We start from the raw sequence: 18,275 nt of genomic DNA, 5'->3' as shown, positions 1-18,275 counted from the left end.
GCCTGTATATAACTATTTATACTTTGAGGCTTCTTAAAACAAATGCAGTCTTTGCACACCTTGTCCACACCTCTAAGGTGCCGAAGTAAGGGTTACTGCTTATTGGTATTGTAACAAAACATATAAGGACATTCATAAGCTACATGACTTAGAGCTACTAAATTATTCCTTTTTCAATTTAAAGGCTTATTTTCAACCTGTGCAGTGTTCTTAAAATCAGTAGTCCAGATCCTTTACAGATTTTATGATGCTGAATCAGCACAAACATCACATCTTGTAAATGGAAATGGATATAATCACCTTCTTGCTGCATGCTGTGCAAGAAGTTCTGCCATTTTCTGATCAATTAGTACATTCTGATACTACTAGGAAATGTGAAAGTTTAGAAATGATGGAACCAAAGATGCTACTGAATAAATGTTCTTCTTACTATCACTGCTGAAGTGACCTTATGCCTATTTGATTGGGAAATGAGAAACAGCCCCAGTAAGTGTCAGTGAGAGTCAAAACATTCAGAAAAAGGGGGCTTCATGAGAAAACTCTTAACAAGAATTAGAGAAGCTTATTTGCATCTCACAAATGTAGGAAGAAAAAAGAGAAACGCCCTTGGAAAATTTATTGCTCTAGCAGGTACATTTTTTCTTCTTCAGTAGAGCATTAGGGAGGAGTACAGCCATGGAACCGATAGAAATTCGCACCTCTATCTACAAGAACAGCTTACAGCCTTACCAGAACTCTGAGCCAAAGTGCAGAAAGCATGACTATCCTGATTCTAAGCCTGGCTCATCTGCCATGTGAACAGCCTTTGGAATCATGTTGCCATTAGCTTTGCCAGTTTTATCTTGTTTCCACAAGCATAAACACATTTCAGTCAAAGGAGGAAATGATATGTTAATAATACACACAACACAGTGACACATCAACTGAAACAACTGTAGTTATTGTCCCTAAAGATACTGAAAAGATAGATTAAAAACATATCTGCACTTTAAAACTAGTCAAGGTGCATAAGCACACGTTAGCATCCTAGTCTCTAAGACAACTTCAAGATTCTGTCATATCTTTTGTTAGGCACTGATCAAACTCTGTCTGGCCTACCTTTATCCTGTCAAAGGATGTAGTGAGATGATTGTTGTGTTTTATCAGAGTAAATGATCCCTCCCAAAAGTCCAGTCTAGAAATCGCAAGAGCTTCAAAATTACCTTTTAAAATTAAATACTTGTAGAAATTAACTCATACGTCACAAGAAGAGTGGATGTGTGCAAAGGTCTACAATCTTAGTCTGCATGAGCCTTTTGCACCTACAAAATTAATTTTAAAAAAATAATTACCTATCCTATTCACCAAATTCTGCTTATTCCCACACTAAACTGAGAAAGCATAAAGAAAAAAAGGAAGAAGGAGAACGAAAGGAGAGAGGATGGAGTGATTTTTAATGTTTTGGTCTGTTATTGTAAACTTAGAGCTTAAAATAGTTAGGAAAAAAATGATCCCCTGAGCTCAAATTTGTAGTCAGATATAGATCTGTGAATGCAGAGAACTTTCTTTTACCACTGTGCAGGCTTAGAGTACAATCCCCAGGAAATGGTGAACTGGGAGCTCTATTCCATAAAAGGGAAAAGTATTCAGAGGCCCTTGGCTTTCAGCGTGTTCTTTCTGCAACTCATTTTACCATAGCAGAGAAAGCTAAGTACGATCAGTTAACTTACCCTTTCTGAGTCACAGCTGAACACCACTTAGCGAAGGCTTAAATAAAGGTGCTTTACTCCATCTCCACTGATAGCTTGGCAGTTGACCTCAAATGCTCTGTCATGTCACAACAAGGATATATTAAAAAAGCAGAAATAAACAATTAAGAAAGCATTTTATTAATATTTCTTGACCTCATATTGCCTGTGGTCAAGTCAAGCAACTCTTATTTGTCAACAGTGGGAGCTGCATACCCATGAACACTGCTGAACAGCACAGTTCTGAGCTGCATTTTGTAGCTCTTTTCTTTGCTGTCCTGCAAAGTGGTTGTAAAACATTACCATCTTAGAAAGGTATCTTTCTGCATTCCTTTTGTATAGCTGTAAAAGCATATGGAAGTCATGTAGCATTTTGAATTAGGTTTTGCAGTTTGAAGTCCTTAAAAACCACTAAACTTACTTCATTCAAACCAAGCGTGAGCAAAACGGTGTTTTTCTTATGTTTGTACCACAGGGTAAGTTTTGAAACACAAAGCATGGTTATAGTATTTAAGATACTCAAACAAAGCTAGTCAGCATACATTAGCTATCTCAAATTTTTTTTTTAAAACACCACCATAACAAAACAAACCAAACAAAACCTATAAAACCAGATCCAGAATATCTTAATAGAAAGCCTTTAATGTTTTGCACTAGGACCTCAAGATTTTTGTCTAATAGACACATTCACTGGAAAAGGATAAAAAAAACCCCAGAAAGCTGAATCATTTACATTCTTACTCTATGTGACAAGAGATACTACGTGGAAACTGGAAGATACTTTCCTTATTGTCTGCAACACATGAAAAAATTTGACTGCTTCCTACTGCATCTAATTTTCATGACAGGAGAGTGGATTCTCATATTAAATACCTAAGTTTGCAAGATACTGAGACAGCGTGTCAGTCAGTTCACCAAAACACATAGTCATAGTCCCAGGACTAACACAAGGCATCTCTGTAGTAACTGTAATGATCCAAGTTCTACTCACATTAACATCCATACAACCATATGGACGTTAACAACTAGGTAAAATCTGGAAGACAAAGTGGCATTTCTGTTTATGAGATACCGAACAATACTACTGGGGCATGCAAAGCATATGCAACTACTAAATGAATTCAAAGCATCTGTTCTCATTCTGAGAATTATTGAGATTAATTCCTGAGCAACTTAGTACTTCTTGACAGTCAGAACACTTCCAGGCTGCAACCTCAAAGACAAGCGAAAAATGTGAATAATTCTGTCACAAAAACATTTTAAAGGAAGAAACTAACAAAAGCTTAAGAAGAATACAGCAAATGTCCCTCAGGTTCTAAAAAGCTTCAGTCTCTCAAACTCAGTGGGTAGTCTTCCTCAGGACTACAAGCTACCCATATAGGATTTGCTTTACAGAGCAGCACAACAGGAAAGAATCTCCTTTTCTGCTTTCTGTTTTCCTCATAGCTCAGGAACACATCAAAATTGATGGGTTTCAGTAATCAGCTTGGATGAGAGAAAGGAAATGTTAGATAAGGCAGAAAGTAAAATATTGTTTTGATGCATGTTCAACCTGATCTGACTGGGAGCACTCAGGAGACTATCTCTAGAAATGGCTAGTTACAACACTGCTGAGACTGAAAAACAAAGTTTGGGGCTGAGAGGTGATGCTGGTCCATTACCAACAAGACTAACTCCTAAAACAAGGAATTTGGTTTTGTTATGTATCTAAAATTTTACATCAGAATTTAAAGAAATCTGATAAATAAGTCCCACACAGTTTAATGGATAATGTTTTCTAGGAGTTATGTCTTAACTCCAATAGGGTCCATTCTGGTCCCAGCTTTAGGCTTTTCCCCGATACATTGAGCGAAAAATCAGTTGGACTCTATTTCTCTCACAGACAATTATTTTAATATAGTTCAATGGAAATTCAAGACTCACTAAAAGATTGCAACTGTATCTGAAAATACCATTTTTTGCTGTGAAATTCTATCAGCCACCTTCATTTGTTTTAGCAATTGTTGCAATTTTTGTTTTATTAGCAGTCATTGTTTAGGTTTACTTCTCCTGCAGCAAAGCCATCTCAGGAGCGGCTTACAATCTTTTTTTTTTTTTGCAAGAATTCTAGACTGAATTTTATGCCACAGACAATCAGCAAGCAACTGAAGAACGTTTCACTAACTTTTTAGACAACTGGACCCAGATTAAGATAATAATAATTAAAAAAACGGGTTTTTCTTTCAAGGTAAGTGTATTTTAGACAGCCTGAAAGATTACTCATTCCACGTTTTTAGGGGCACTTAGGAGTTAATATTGTATGAATGAAACTATTATAAATTACTCTGTTTTGGATGCAAAGCCTTTGTTTTCATTTTTTGTTTTTATTTAGCACTAAAAAGAATTTGAGGAAGTGAGGGTATAAGTAGCATTACCTCCTCATGAAAACAAAAGGTTTTAAGAATTGTTTACAAGTTCACAAAAAATATGTTCTGGTTCATTTGCAGGTTTTATTCATTCTGGGGTTTTCTTTGGATGAATCTGCCTAAAACTAAACTCCAATAACATAATTTTATCTGAATAGGTATGTGCCCAAGATACCAGACCAAGTTCTTGTATGGAAAGTACAGATCTGTGTGATTCTTAGAGCAGAGACTTCTCCCCAGCCATGCCATTGTAAGAACCTGGCAGTCCTCACAGCCCGAGCTGGAGACCACGGGACAGCTGTGGCAGGCAAAACAAAGGGAGGTGGCACTTCCTCAGGGATTCCAGATCTGAAAGCTTTTACCCATTTGTTTGCACCCCCTCATTCAATGGCTTGCATCCAGAATGAACGGCAGTTATGTTAATTTAACGGGCAGCTGTTTCCAGGGTCACTTTTAAGACATTCTCTCCAGAACAGAAACTAATATGGCCAAGGACTCTGTGGCAAAAGAGAAAACAATGCATGTATCTCTCTCCTTTTCTCCTTTCTTCCTTCCTGAAAACAATGGATGTATCTCTCTCCTTTTCTTCCTTCCCCCCGCCCCCCCCCCCCCCTTTTTTTTTTTTTGGCTGTCTACATGGTCTGTTTTGTTCCTTTATTGCTCTCCAAGTACTTGTGCATATTTCTTGGCTGAAAGCAAGGAAGCTTCTTCAGGAAGTAGAAGAAACTGAAGTGAATATGAAGCCAGGCGTTCAATTTTTCCAAACATAATAGTGAAAACCACCTTTATGTTTCACTGAGCTTACTAATGGTTTATGCTCAAATCCTTACAGAAAGCTCTCCAACACTGAACCAGTTACAGGTTTAAAATTTTAATTATGGCAGATCCTTTACATTGCAGGAAATTGTCATCCAAAGCCACATAACAAACCTTTGCTACACAAAGAACAAAGTCCACAAGCATGCTAGATGCCAGACTAGGTCATGAAGTAGTCGTAACTGCCTAACACACCTTATTATCCAGAAGTTTTCAGATATGCCTCCTGCATTTTAAAATTCAACTAATCATCCCTAAACAAACTTGCTTTTATCATTTGAACAGTTCTTTCCCTTGTTTTATGAAAAAAACCCACAATCAACAAACCACTAACTCTCCCACCCGCCACCCTACAATTCATAGATAGTGGTTTCCTTAAGTTTTGTTAACTTGCAAGCAAAAATTTTACCTCATTCTACTTCTTACTGACCTAATTTTTTTTTCCATTAGTAGCCTTTCAGCTAGAATCACAAGAACAAGATAGCAAGCAGTAGAGATCAGCCAGATGGCCTCAAGGAAACCAGCTGGGCTGAACTTTGGGATACTTTAAAAAAAAAAAAATATATATATATTTAGATATATAGATACATATCTGTATTTGGTGAAAAAGATAGTAAATGCAATACCAAGGAAAATCAGGCCCTGATTTATTCAGTATTATGCACAAGTTAAAGAATTCAGCCTGCAGTAGCAACTCTGATGATCAGAAGACTGTCAGATCTTAAGGCCGAGATGGTATGTTTCTTAACTTGCAGATTATTTTTGATAGACTTTAAGGAAATGCAGTTTAAAGGAAGAATGCGAATATGGAGTGGGTGGATATTTGGCATGGAAAATAAGGATTTCTAAGCATAAGGAACAGCATATTAGAAAGTGTGAAGATAAGAGTGGGAGAAGAGTACATTAAGTGTCATTCAGGAGACTAGTTCAAAAGGAATCCAGTGCTAGGAAGTATCTGGAGAAAAACCCATTGTCTTACAAAATAAAAGCAGTGACCTTAAAATAGGAGAAAATCCAAAACCATTGAAAAATCACTCTCTTTCTCCTCCTAAATAGCTTACCATTAAAAAAAAAAACAACCAAAAACCCAACAAAAAACATGCAAATTTGTTTAGGAGGCAGCGTCAATCTTTGTTCCATAGTCCTGAAAGACCAGTCTGATGCAGGACCATAAATTGCCCAACAGAAATTGCTGGTAAGAGTAGTAAGAACACCAGGAGATAATATTACCATCAAACGTGCTTTTGCCTAAATGAGCATCATGTACTCAGTAACACAGACATTTGGGCTTCTTTTTCTTCTCACAGATTTGGAGAAACCTGGATATGATTCTACTGTCTGGACAGCATGTATTATATATACATCACATTCTAGTTACACATTTATTTTTGTCTATGATGTAGGCAGAGTTGGGAGCTTGAGACTATATTTTCTCAAATTGCCACTTGACTATATTCTTAGTTAATACAGAAAGAGAACAAACTTGCTTGTGTGGAAGGGAGACAAAAGATCAGGGAGAAAAAAAAGAATTTGTGTCCTTTGGTGCAGATTCATTCTTGTTTAAGAAAAACCGTAGGCTGTTACATGAAGTAATATTTTCAAATGCAATTTTTACATATAAACATTCTATAAACTCTTGTTTTCCACGACAGCTAGATATCAACTTTACATAATTTGGAAAAAAACAACTACCAAAGGCCTAACTTAAAAACATAAATCAGTTGAAGGCAATTAGGGCAGAACACTATTGCTTAGTGACCCAGGAGCCTTGTTGCTATTCAAGCAAAAAATTTTCCAGATGAAGAAATTAAACAAAATTCTTTCTTTCCCAATTACAAACAGCAATCCCAGAGGGTACACTCTGTTGAACAAACCAACAATAAATGGCTTTCTTAGGGATCCTAAAATGCAGCTGTATTCTTTCAAGCAGGAGATTATACTCAGCTCTCCATCTTGCCTAGATAAATGGCAAAGCAGCAAAACAAGTATTTTATTCTCATTTTAGGCTTCCTGGACAAAATCAGATTACAAACGTGACACATGTCCATGTTTTTGTTTGCATTACAAAGATAAACACAACCAAAAAAGCATGATTGTATCTCACTTCTTTTTATGAGAAAAAAATTATGAATCCACTTCCACTGAGTTTTTTTAATATTGCTGTACACAAGGAAAGGAATAACTATAGTATCAATTTATGCAAATAATCAGCCATTGTGTGGATTTTGACTGCTGACTTTTCGTTTGTCTACAGTTAACTTATATGTTACTGTATGATGGTCAGACTGGAAGATCAATTCCCAGAATCAAGGAATCCCTCAGGTTGGAAGGTCATTTGGACCAACCTCCTCCTTCAAGTAGGGTCAGCACTGAAACAACTAGACTAAGTCGCTTGGACTTTGTCCCGTTGAAACTTGAAAGCTTCCAAGGACAGAAATTGCAGAACTCCTGGTAGATCTGATCTAGTGTTTAATTATGCCCACAGAAATTTCCCCCCTCTTCCCTGCCCCCTGCCCCCGCCTTTACATTCAGTCAGAACATCACTTGTTGTACTTTTATTACCACTGTCTCTCATTTTCCTGCTATGCAACTCTGTAAAGTGCCCAAGTCCATCTTTTTAGTAACATCTTAAGTATTGCAAGACTGCAACTAATTTCTTCTCCAGACTAAGCAGTACCAATCCGTTCCATCAGCCTCATGGGCTGTGTGCCTCCTGACTATTGTAGTGACTCTCCCTGGATTTATTCAAGTTTATCAACATTCTGGGGCCCCAAAGCCAGATGTGGTAAGCCGTATCTGATGAGAATGTATTCCTACTCATTCTTCACATCTAATAAATGGATAGACCCCCAAGGAACTTTCACGTGTAGTGCCAGGTGACATGCAATGCCATTTGTATGAACTAACTACATTATTTCACACTAATTATTCAGCTGCTTTTTCCACTGATCTGGTAGTTCACTTACCTAGACCACAATGTCCCGACTTGGGTACAAGGATGCTGTGTATTAGATTAAAAGAATTGTTGCTTTTGCTAGAAACAGTCCAATTTCATCCCTAGATTACACATTGATTCTGTGGGCCTAGCTCTCTGTGAAGAAGCAAAAAATAACATATAACCTCTTCCCTCCTGCTAGCATATAACACAGAAAGGGGAACAAGCAGTAAAGTTTTGTAATGCCATCCTTTAGGTTCTTTTGCTGGAAACAGAAACAATTTGAAAGCTAGCAGCTACAAGAATTTCCCTTAAAAATATCTAACTCCAGAAACAGGTAATAATAATAATAGATTAATAATACAAAGGATTACCTTCATTTCAGTATTAGCCAAAGATCCAAAGAGGGGAAAGTTCTCAGTCTCATTCAGCTGTGATGTCAATGCAGAATCAGGGCCAAAAGCCCTGTGCTTGCTCAAAAGATCTATTAAAGAAATGCAAAATTTTGCAAACATACTTTGCAGGAGATCTTTTGCCCATATTGCTGAATCATCTGCTGTTTTCTGTGGGCTGCGCTATTCCTTGCTATTGAAAGTATGCTTCTGGGACCGTATTAAAAATATGCTGAAGAGTACCTTTCAGATGTAGTCACACAGTATTATTTTCACATTATGAAGTTCTTACAGAAAGCACTCCCTAACCGATTTGTTTGTAATTTAATTTTTAAAAGGTGTGATGGGAAGAGAGAGTGTATTTACTAGACAGTTCAACTTAATGCACTATATGAAGTCAGCTTCCCAGTAGTTTGGAGGAAACTTTTTTTTGTACTAGGATCTGAAAACAAAGACCCACCGTATCTAGAGACAGAAAGACCATCCTGTTACTGCTGAATTTAGCAAAGAAATTCCATGTGCATTTTACAGGCCAAGTTAGCAATGGATTGGATGACTCTTCAGTGAGGTACATATAGTAGCTGAGACAGCAATAGATTTCTCAGAGTTGTGCTTCCTCTTCTGCTAACTGTGCTAATTGAGACAGTCATAAATTTCAAGTTGAAATCAACAAAGAGTATTTGATTTAACAATTTGAGGGCTGCATAGCTATTCTATCAGACAGGACAATGTAGTAATTAAGACTGAGGTAAAACAAATATTCCAAACTCAACATGTCATGCAGAAAGGCATGCTCGTGACACAGCTGTTCTATCTTACACAATAAAATGGTAATTTGCATTCTTTAGAAAGGTATCTCATAATGCAGCCACAGCACTGATCTAAACCTCAGTCATATTTGGTAAGCTTTGTGACATGAACCATTTCGCAAGCAGCCTACATTATGGATTTTCATACTTTGCTCAGGTTTCCAGTCTGAATCAGTGCATGTTCCAAACTCCCAATGTAAACAAGTCCTTGGAATAAAAAGATTGAGGGCAGCTGAGTTCTGACTGGAACTTTTAATGGAGTGGTACATCACATTACCATTACAATTAATTACTTACCTACAATGATACTTCAACTGATTACTTAAAAGTAAGGTTCTGCCTACTGTCCCTAGTTTCAAAAAATTCAGTATCCCAGGAGGACAACAATCTCAGGTAGTACTTGCAAGCCTCTCTCAAGCAACCTCCAGCTGGATCTCAACTTGAGTTAAGTGTCATGATTGTCTCCTGCTCTTAGATGCAACACTCAGCTACATGTGGCAAGAAACAAAGTCTACCAGAAGTAGACTTCCCAGCGTCTGCAGTCTAGCACCCACAGCCAAAATCAGAGAAGAAATAATTTGCTCTCGTTTTATCCTTATTTGACATGCAGATGACGTAGCTTCAGGAAAAATAAACCTGAGCTCTTTATTTTAATGGGGGTAAAGGGGAGAAAGCATACTGCCTTATCACTTCAGAAAGAAGAGGTTTGCCGACTTGCAGAAAAGATGGTCAGAAAATGAAAGCAAACAGTTGTCTGTGAGAAAAGCAAATCTAATTCTTATTTCCTGTGTTCTCAAAGCTCTGCCCTTTGGCTTCATCGGAATCCAAAACGAGGGACCAGAGATTATTGGTAGTACAAAAAAAAATAAAAAAAACCCTCCACTATATCTATCAAACTCACTACCTATAGAATCCCAGGACTGGCAAAACATGGTAATGCAAAAATCCGACAATTCAACATTTCATTTTGCAGGTAAAGAGCTCTTTTAGACCATCCACTCCAATAGCTCCCGCCAATGATTCTATGCTACTTGACCTTCAGGATATTAACACTGCGGATGCAAAGAAGTCCTCACTTTGAAGAAACACAGATGTATACTGAACATTGCACATTTGAAAATGCTGACTTCAGTGTAGTCAACATCAAAGCTAAGCTCCTAAAACCATATTTAAGTGAATGAAATATATATCCTCTTAATTTTAATTCCTTCTCAGCAGGATTTACAGCTATTCATATGGAAAAAAATGAGGCCCATTTTGGTTACTGGCTAGAGTTCTAGGTTCAGGAGCTTTAAAATTTTCACTCTAATTTGGAAACTATCCTCATTGGCTTGCATCTACTAGAAAGCATGGTAAGAAAACCAGTAACTTTTCATTTTCTTTAGAAAGCTATCAAATACAAAACTCTACCTTTAAGAACAGACTGTTTGCTAAACTTATTTTTGCAGTTTTCAATGATTGATCTCCAAACCCCAGAACTAGGAAAGTTACAATAAAGATCAAAGCTTTATTTTTTATACATATACACAAGAACAAGTGTCTTTGTTTTGGCTGGGATACAATTAATTTTCTTCTTAGTAGCTGGTACAGTGCTGTGTTTTGGATTTAGTATGAAAATAATGTTGATAACACCCTGCTGTTTTAGTTGTTGCTAAGTAGTGCTTATCCTAAGTCAAGGACTTATCAGTTTCTCATGCTCTGCCAGTGAGCAGGTGCACAAGAAGCTGGGAGGGAGCAGAGCCAGGACAGCTGACCTAAACCAGCCAGAGGGATTTTCCACACATCATATTTAGGGTATAAACTGGGGGAAGTTGTCCAGAGGCCACCAATCACTGCTCAGTGACTAGCTGGGCATAAATCAGCAGGTGGTAAGCAACTGTACTGTGCAGGAGTTGGAGGTTTTTCCCTTGGGTTTTATTCCTCTCTCTCCCTCTCCTCTTCGTTACTATTATTATTATTGTTGTTACTATTATTATCATTATTTCAATTATTAAACTGTTCTTATCTCAGCCCACAGGTTTTGCTTTTTCTCTGATTCTTCTCCCCATCCCACTGTGGAGGGGGTGAGTGGTACAAGCAAGCAGCTGCGTGTACTTACTTGCTGTCCAATTTCTATGGATTGACTGGCATGCACTGTACCAAAAAGCCACATTTTTCTGGGTAATTAGAGAGCTCAGAACAAAGCTTTGAGGCAAACAACTCTGCTCTTCTGGAAATAGCACAAGCCAAATGTAGCAAAACGTTCCTCATGTCCAATTTGTCAAAATCTTTTCCTGATAAAATTATTTAGCCAACACCATTCCATCACTGATTATATCCAGGAGTTGGTCCAAAAACCAGTGTACCAGCTTTCTGCACAATCTCATCTCATCAACATCTAAAAAAACCCATACTCGTTTATTATGGTTTTATCAGTGTTGCACATAGGGAGGCCTAGAAAAGAGGTGAGCTTAAACCAGAGAATTACTTCTGCAGGGAGCGAGAATTATAGTCTTTGGGGTTTCTTTTTGTATACTAGGGTTTACGACTTTGGCCTCAAAACCCAAATTGAAAATGAAGACAGTGAGGAGGGGGCAAAAAGAGCACAGTTACTCATAGAAGAGACTTTAAAAGAGAAACACGACATATCATATGTCAAAATTTGCAATAGAGAGACAAGAACCCACTCCAGTTGTTCTCTCTATCTCTTTCAAAGCACACCATTTCTACAGTATCAACAAGTGATTAAGGCACATACTTGCCTTTCAGTCATCTCAGTTTACAACCAGGAGTTTAGCTCAAGCTGCTAGTGACTGAGGTTGTATAACATGCCCTGTTCCACTGTAGCTGCTCAAAGTTTGATAACTTCTGACAGAGGAGCAAGGTGACAACGTAGGGGGCAAGCAGCATTCAAACCTTGATATTGAGCCAAATCTACTAGAACTCGTCTTTCTTAGCCCTGTTTCATAGTGCTTTAACATTGAATTCTAGCATAGCTGATATTATTGTCATATATATTACATATATAATGTCAATAATATATTGTCATTACTGTCTTAAGCAATTGTGATATGTATCTAACTATGCTCATTTTATAATTTTTTATATAAATCAGACAAAACACTATTCTGTATTTGCCTAATTACATTTTGTATACACTAAGTATGTATAAATTGAGATTTATTGTCTTAGCATTTTTTTATTCTTTCCTTATACTGAGTACACTAAAAGTTATATTAAAGTAATGGAACGTGGCTCCTTTATTTTAAATTTAGAACAGTTGTGGAAAGTTATGGAATGAATAAAATTCAATGATTCTAATACATTATGAAAAAAAAACCAACACACAAACCCAGGTAAAATATATCTTTAAAGAAGATAAAGCAAGTCATTGTAATTTTAGTAATACCATAGAACTACACAGATAAGATTGATCTAAAATAGAAGAAACATTGAAATACCAATGCGTCAGAAGTTTTATTATTAATCAAAGTTTTGGGGTTTTAGAATGCCTCTGAACAACATTCTGGCAAATGCTAAGACAAAAAGCTGCACATTAACGACTTGAGGTAGTGGAGGGCCAATAATAAACCTCACAAAGAGGCTGAGATAAAGGCAAACAGTATAAGCATTGAATTATGCACATTCTTTCCAAACACCTCCTTCAAAATATTGATGTTGACCTTGAAGTGCTTTGCTATTCTGCCAAAACAAAACAAATCTCTTGTTTGAGGACTGATTGCTTTATAATTTCATTATCACTTAAGGCTTTCATCCTAGTTCCCAAGATAATAACTGTCCTACATAAGAAATCAATGTAATATTTCATTACTAGACACAGATAAGAGAATGATAAATTAACACAGGGTTGTACAGCATTTCAAACATAGCTATTTCATTACATTGCTTTACAGAAGTTAACCAGAATTTTAATTAAAGCAATGTGTATTTTCAAAGAGAGGTTTTGACAAAGTTCTCTACCAAACGTCTTAAGGAAACAGCTCTCCCAGGACAAGAGGGAAAGAGCTCTTGTACTTCAAGGAAGAAAATAAAAGGGTAGGAGTTACAGGTCTGCCTTTCTGCTGCAGAGATTACACTCCCACAGGGACTGTGATGTTCAACATAGTCATGAAGAATCTGGAAAAGAGGGTGTGTACAGCTGATAAGAGATAAGATGGAATAACCAGATCTAAAGCGAGCCAAGGCAGTTTATGGGATACCAGGCATCTGGATGATAAAATGGCAGGTGAAATGGATATGCTGCTGAAAAATGCAAATCAATGCATATGAGGAAAAATATACATAAAATATACTTAGCTAAATCAGAGCCCATTATTATGTCTTACCAGCCAGGAAAAAGATCTGAGTCACTTTGGATAGTTCTCTGAAAATAGCATTCAGCAGCAGCCAAAAAGGCAAAAATGTTAAGAATTAGTAGGAAAGAACCGAGATCAACATCAGTTATGAGCACATTATACCCCAAATCTTCAAAACAGTTCTAGGCAAATCTCAAAGAAAAAAAACCCAATATAAATACAAAGGGTACAAACAAGAAAGAATGGTCAGAAATTGCAAATGGTTTCCATGCAAAAAAGACTAGAACACTTCAACTGGAGAAAGGGACACTGCTGGATAGAAACAAGTTAGAAATGTTTAAAACCCTGAACAGACCGGAGAGGGTGGCCTATTAAATATTTGCTCACAATTCCTCACAGTACACAATGATGAGGATGCCCAAAGCAATTAGGCAATATTGTAAAAGAGGCTCTTTCATAACAATATATAATTAATTGAATTTATTATCACAGGAAGTTGCAAAAGAATTGTAGCATAAATGTGAGTTCAAAAAGGGATTAGATGCATTCAGAGGAAAGGTACAGTGGTCATTCTACAGTCTCTGGATCTGGAAAGCCCTAACCTGCACGTGGCTGAAAACAGTGAGGGTTAAAGAATGTTCCTGCTTTTGATGTAAGGTAAACTTTTGATGTAAGGTAAAAGGGATTAGGTTAATGGTTTGCATGACCTGGACACGCAGTTCTTATCTTCACTGGTGGAAGCAGGTTCAGTTTCAGAAAGAAACTGATTTTGGGAAAGTGAACAAAGCAAAATTGCCTTTACACCCATTATGAGTAGCAATGCTGAAGGAAGGGATGAATAGAAGAACAGAAAGAAGCAAGCAATGGGAGAAGACAATTTTTTTTTCTTAAGTTTTTCTAGTCAATACAAGACTAACAATAGTACGTGCTAAAACCACAGCCCGGACTAAGATCGTGCTGCTGTAGGATGGTACTGTGCAGGATTCCTAAGTAGCCTCCTTGAAGAAGTAAACATATCTCAGTCTGAAGAATGTTTGGCATATCCCTTCTTTGCCACATTTTATGTTCTTGCATATGAAAAAACATCAGACGTTTTTAAGAGGCTATTTGGGTGGCAGGCTGCTGAAAGTACTTTCAGTTCTTTAAGAGTCATCATTCAAGATGTACTGGATTTCACGGAGGAAAAGACAGTGAGCCAGCACTTTTCAAAGTTTGCAGTCTTACATATACATACCCACATTTGCTCACATGTACACTAAACAACATTCCCAATTTCATAACTGTGTGGAGAAAATCCTGTTTGACTGCAATACTGTTTAATAGAAGACACAGGTGCGAAGCAGGATAGGATCTTCTTCCTCTCCTTTCCCCAAAAGATCAACAAACTGACTGGCATGGTTTACACATTCCTTGATTACAAAGGATTATTGCCGTTCTTGACCTTCTTTCCTTCTTATTATCTTAGTCTACCATTTCCTTCCTTTGCCATCCCCGCACCTATCACATACATTACAATGGCACAGTGCTGCCTACACTCCTGCTCCCAATGCCTCACATGTAACTGAGTCAGAAAAAAACATGAAAATAATTTCTTCTCAAATCAGCGGTACAAACTGGCAGAATGTTTAAGATGCTCTTGCAACTCCCACTGTTTTTCTCCCGCAAAATGTGTACCAGTAGAGAGCAAAGGAATAAATTGAACTTTCTGAGATAGAGGCTTGAAGTATCTCTTCCCTTTCTCCAATTAATATTTCCTTCTATCTCAGCCAGAATAAAAATCAGGTCTCAGTAGGCAAGGAAATGTAAAAATAAATAAATAAATAAAAAATTGGTCTTGGATACAATGCATGGCCTTTCTTGATGAAGTATTCAAATTTTTGGGAAAAAAATTTAGAAATACTAGATATCAGCCACATGATTTCACACTTGAAGTAATATGCCCCTTGTATACCTAGTAAGCTGAATCTGTAAGAGGAATTCCACAATGAGACTGCTTTAACAACAAAGAAATAAATACATACCATTATAACTTTCCATGCAGTACTGCTAGATCCTACATCATAAGCTAACTGTACATAGACAACGAACAGTCCCTGCACAAGATCAAAGCAGACAAACTATATTTAATTCCTATCTACCAAACTTTGTAAGCAACCTACTTTCTTTTCCAGTAAAGTAAAGCACAATCAAAGCTTCCACTCGCTACAGAAAAGCTTGCAAGAGACAGACTGCACATTTTATTTGCCTCTAATCTTCCAAATTTTCCCTGTGCTGGATTTCTGTAACACGAGGTTAAATATTACACCTTTAACCTTAAGGGTTAAACACATCTTGTCCTCCTGCTGTAAGCGCTGCAGGACAGGACTACCCAAGGAAAGCTTATTAATATCAAATCCTGGGAGCACAGACAAGCAAAGGAACATGATACAAGCAAGGAATGACTCGTTTTTGAAGAGCTGTTATGCTTCATTCATGGTCTCCGAATACCTGTTTTGCTATTACCTTCACTCAGAACACAGCTACTCAGAAAGCAGCAAGCATCTGCCATTTAGGGTGGGGGGAAGGGAGTATCTCTTAATAAAAACAGAATAATTGGGCATTAAAGGACTTAAAGTAACTCATAACTTCCAAAATAAAAAAGCCAAAATTCTTACCGCACTGACATCACAAGAGCTTTGCTTGACTACTCATGACATGGCCACTATGAAAATTTTGGGGGAAAAAATAATCTCTTGATAACATACTATTAAGGAGCTGCAATACTGCCTCTTTTTCATCCTAATAATTTTTACATGAAACGCCACATTTTCTAGAAAATTATATAGTTTTCCACGCTTTTACCATATACTTGGGTTCTATTGTCTAGTATGGCCCTTGTTATCTTGCAGAGTATCTTCTTCAGCTACCTATCACAGTGCATACTGGTAGCTACACCTGAAACAGCTCATGAAACTAAATGAAGTTTTATGTTGAGAAAGTAACCAAACAAATCTTGTCAATCCTGGTATAGAGGTTTTAAAATTTATCGTGGAAGATTTAAAAATGTGGAACAAAGTATTCATGCAAAATTGGTTTGGACAGGAATACACTCTTCCAGTTCACTGTCTCCAACTGAGGTGGGTCAAACACAGGTTGAATTATACCTTTCTGGTATACAAAGTATAAATTTCTCAGCAGTGACAATCTGTCCCACAAAACTGCAGCACTCTGAACATAATACTGACAAATGAGTTAAGACTGGGCCTGTTGAACTTTTTTGCACATGCACTGTCAAAACAGAAATTGCAAATTAACATCTGAAAATAGCGTTATGTCACTAATTTATTAAAAATTTGCTTCCATTAGAGTTTTGCTGTATTCCCTCTTTTTGGCTGTGAAGAGAAATTGTCTTAAGAATAACTCCATTTAATTAAACTACAAAAATTTTATACACGGTTAAAACAACGGATTTATTAAAAGGGAAATACATGTCATTTCAGTCTACTTTGTGTGATTGCTTCCATAGTCACTTTTACAGGTATGCCTTTTCTTTTTTAAAACATTTTATTCCAGCTCTTGCCTTTGGCCCCAGAAGGAACTGTTACAAAATATTAGTCATCATCTTTATCACATATGTATTCCAAGTTCTAAGCTTCCATGTTACAAATGCCACTTTTTAGTATCAAACTTTCAAAATAGTATATTTTCTTCCAATTTAAAATTATCAGAATTGAGAACTTTATCTATACAAATATATCCACACACATCTGCTACAAAGTAGGAACAAAATGTGAGTTGCTCATTCTATCACCATGATGACGATTTCTTCAAGGAAAAAAAAAATAAAAAAAAAGGGGGTTGGAACATTTTATTGCTTTGGCACATGAAAAAGTGTTAGAGAAATTTTTAAAAGACAGTTTTTTTCCAACTTACAAAAGTTAAATTCTCATCTCAGTACCCCTCTTCCCCTTGAAGCTCTCAAGTTTGCAGTTTTGCCTTAGAAATTGTCTTTTGGTACCCATGATGAAACTTTTTGTGGTTTATTTCTATCTCTTTATTAATTCAGTTATACTGAAGTGAACACTAGCTTTACATTAGTCTTATTAGAGTTATTAGAGTTGATATAAAGAAAGCAAAACTTGATAAGCTGAGGAAATGATTCTTGTTTGTTTTGGTGAGGTTTTTTTCCTTACGGACAATGCAGATATTCGCTTTTACTTGTCAATGAAAAATGCTGTTAAATTCAAAGATTCACAAATTTGCATGTAGCTTGATACAGTTGTTAAATATTGATCTAAGATTTCTTTCAAATGCTTCTACCAGGACCAGTGACATCAAATTTGATGTTCTCTGCGGGGTAAGGAGCAAGAGAAGAAAAAGAGCTTAGACCTATTCCATTCTGTACATCTTCAATAAGAGTTATTATAAGACCACATGCCTTCAACACACTGAGAGACACGAGGATAGGTATAAAGGGGACCTTTCATAGAGACTCACTTTACCCTAAGGCCATTTGTCTCCCTACGTTTCCTGTTTGGTTGGTTTGTTTGGGTTTTGTTTATTTTGAAGTCAATTTAAGTTCCTGCCCTCAACAGGAATTTAATTAGGCTCTCTGAATTGTATCCTGGAGGAGGAATCCCTCTCTTCTCAGCTGACTACAGGGGAAGCCTTGGGAGACAAACTTCATTAGGCTAAAATTAACCTTTTTTTATATAATACCCTTCTCCTGAAGTCACATGCTTCAGATTACCTTCCAAAAAATTGCTTGGGACAGGGGAAGGAATACTGGGCTAAAAAGAGATAGCTTCTATCTTTCTTTTAATTCTTAATTTTATTATCCAAGAAATTGAATTCTTAAGAATTAAAATCTAAATTCTCTTCATTAGTCTGCTCTTCTATCCAAATCCCAGGCTGCAG

The 18,275-nt window shown here is 36.9% G+C and overlaps 1 protein-coding gene across 15 annotated transcripts in view; it reads right to left on the bottom strand.

Annotated features, from left to right (window-relative positions):
• Positions 1–18,275, bottom strand: part of IRAG1 (inositol 1,4,5-triphosphate receptor associated 1) — a 79,699-nt gene that overhangs the window by 42,918 nt on the left and 18,506 nt on the right. For 13 of the 15 annotated variants that reach the window (XM_056354662.1, XM_056354673.1, XM_056354668.1 and 10 more), the window contains one exon: positions 1,710–1,806. The exons of the other annotated variants lie outside the window; for them this stretch is intronic. The gene's annotated coding sequence lies outside the window, so the exon portion shown is untranslated. The remainder of the gene's footprint in view (positions 1–1,709; positions 1,807–18,275) is intronic. 15 annotated transcript variants of the gene reach the window in all.

Source organism: Falco biarmicus, chromosome 10 (assembly GCF_023638135.1).
Source record: "Falco biarmicus isolate bFalBia1 chromosome 10, bFalBia1.pri, whole genome shotgun sequence".
Taxonomy (NCBI): Eukaryota; Metazoa; Chordata; class Aves; order Falconiformes; family Falconidae; genus Falco; species Falco biarmicus.
Note: the sequence above shows the minus strand (reverse complement) of the source record. Positions and strands in the feature narration are given on the sequence as shown.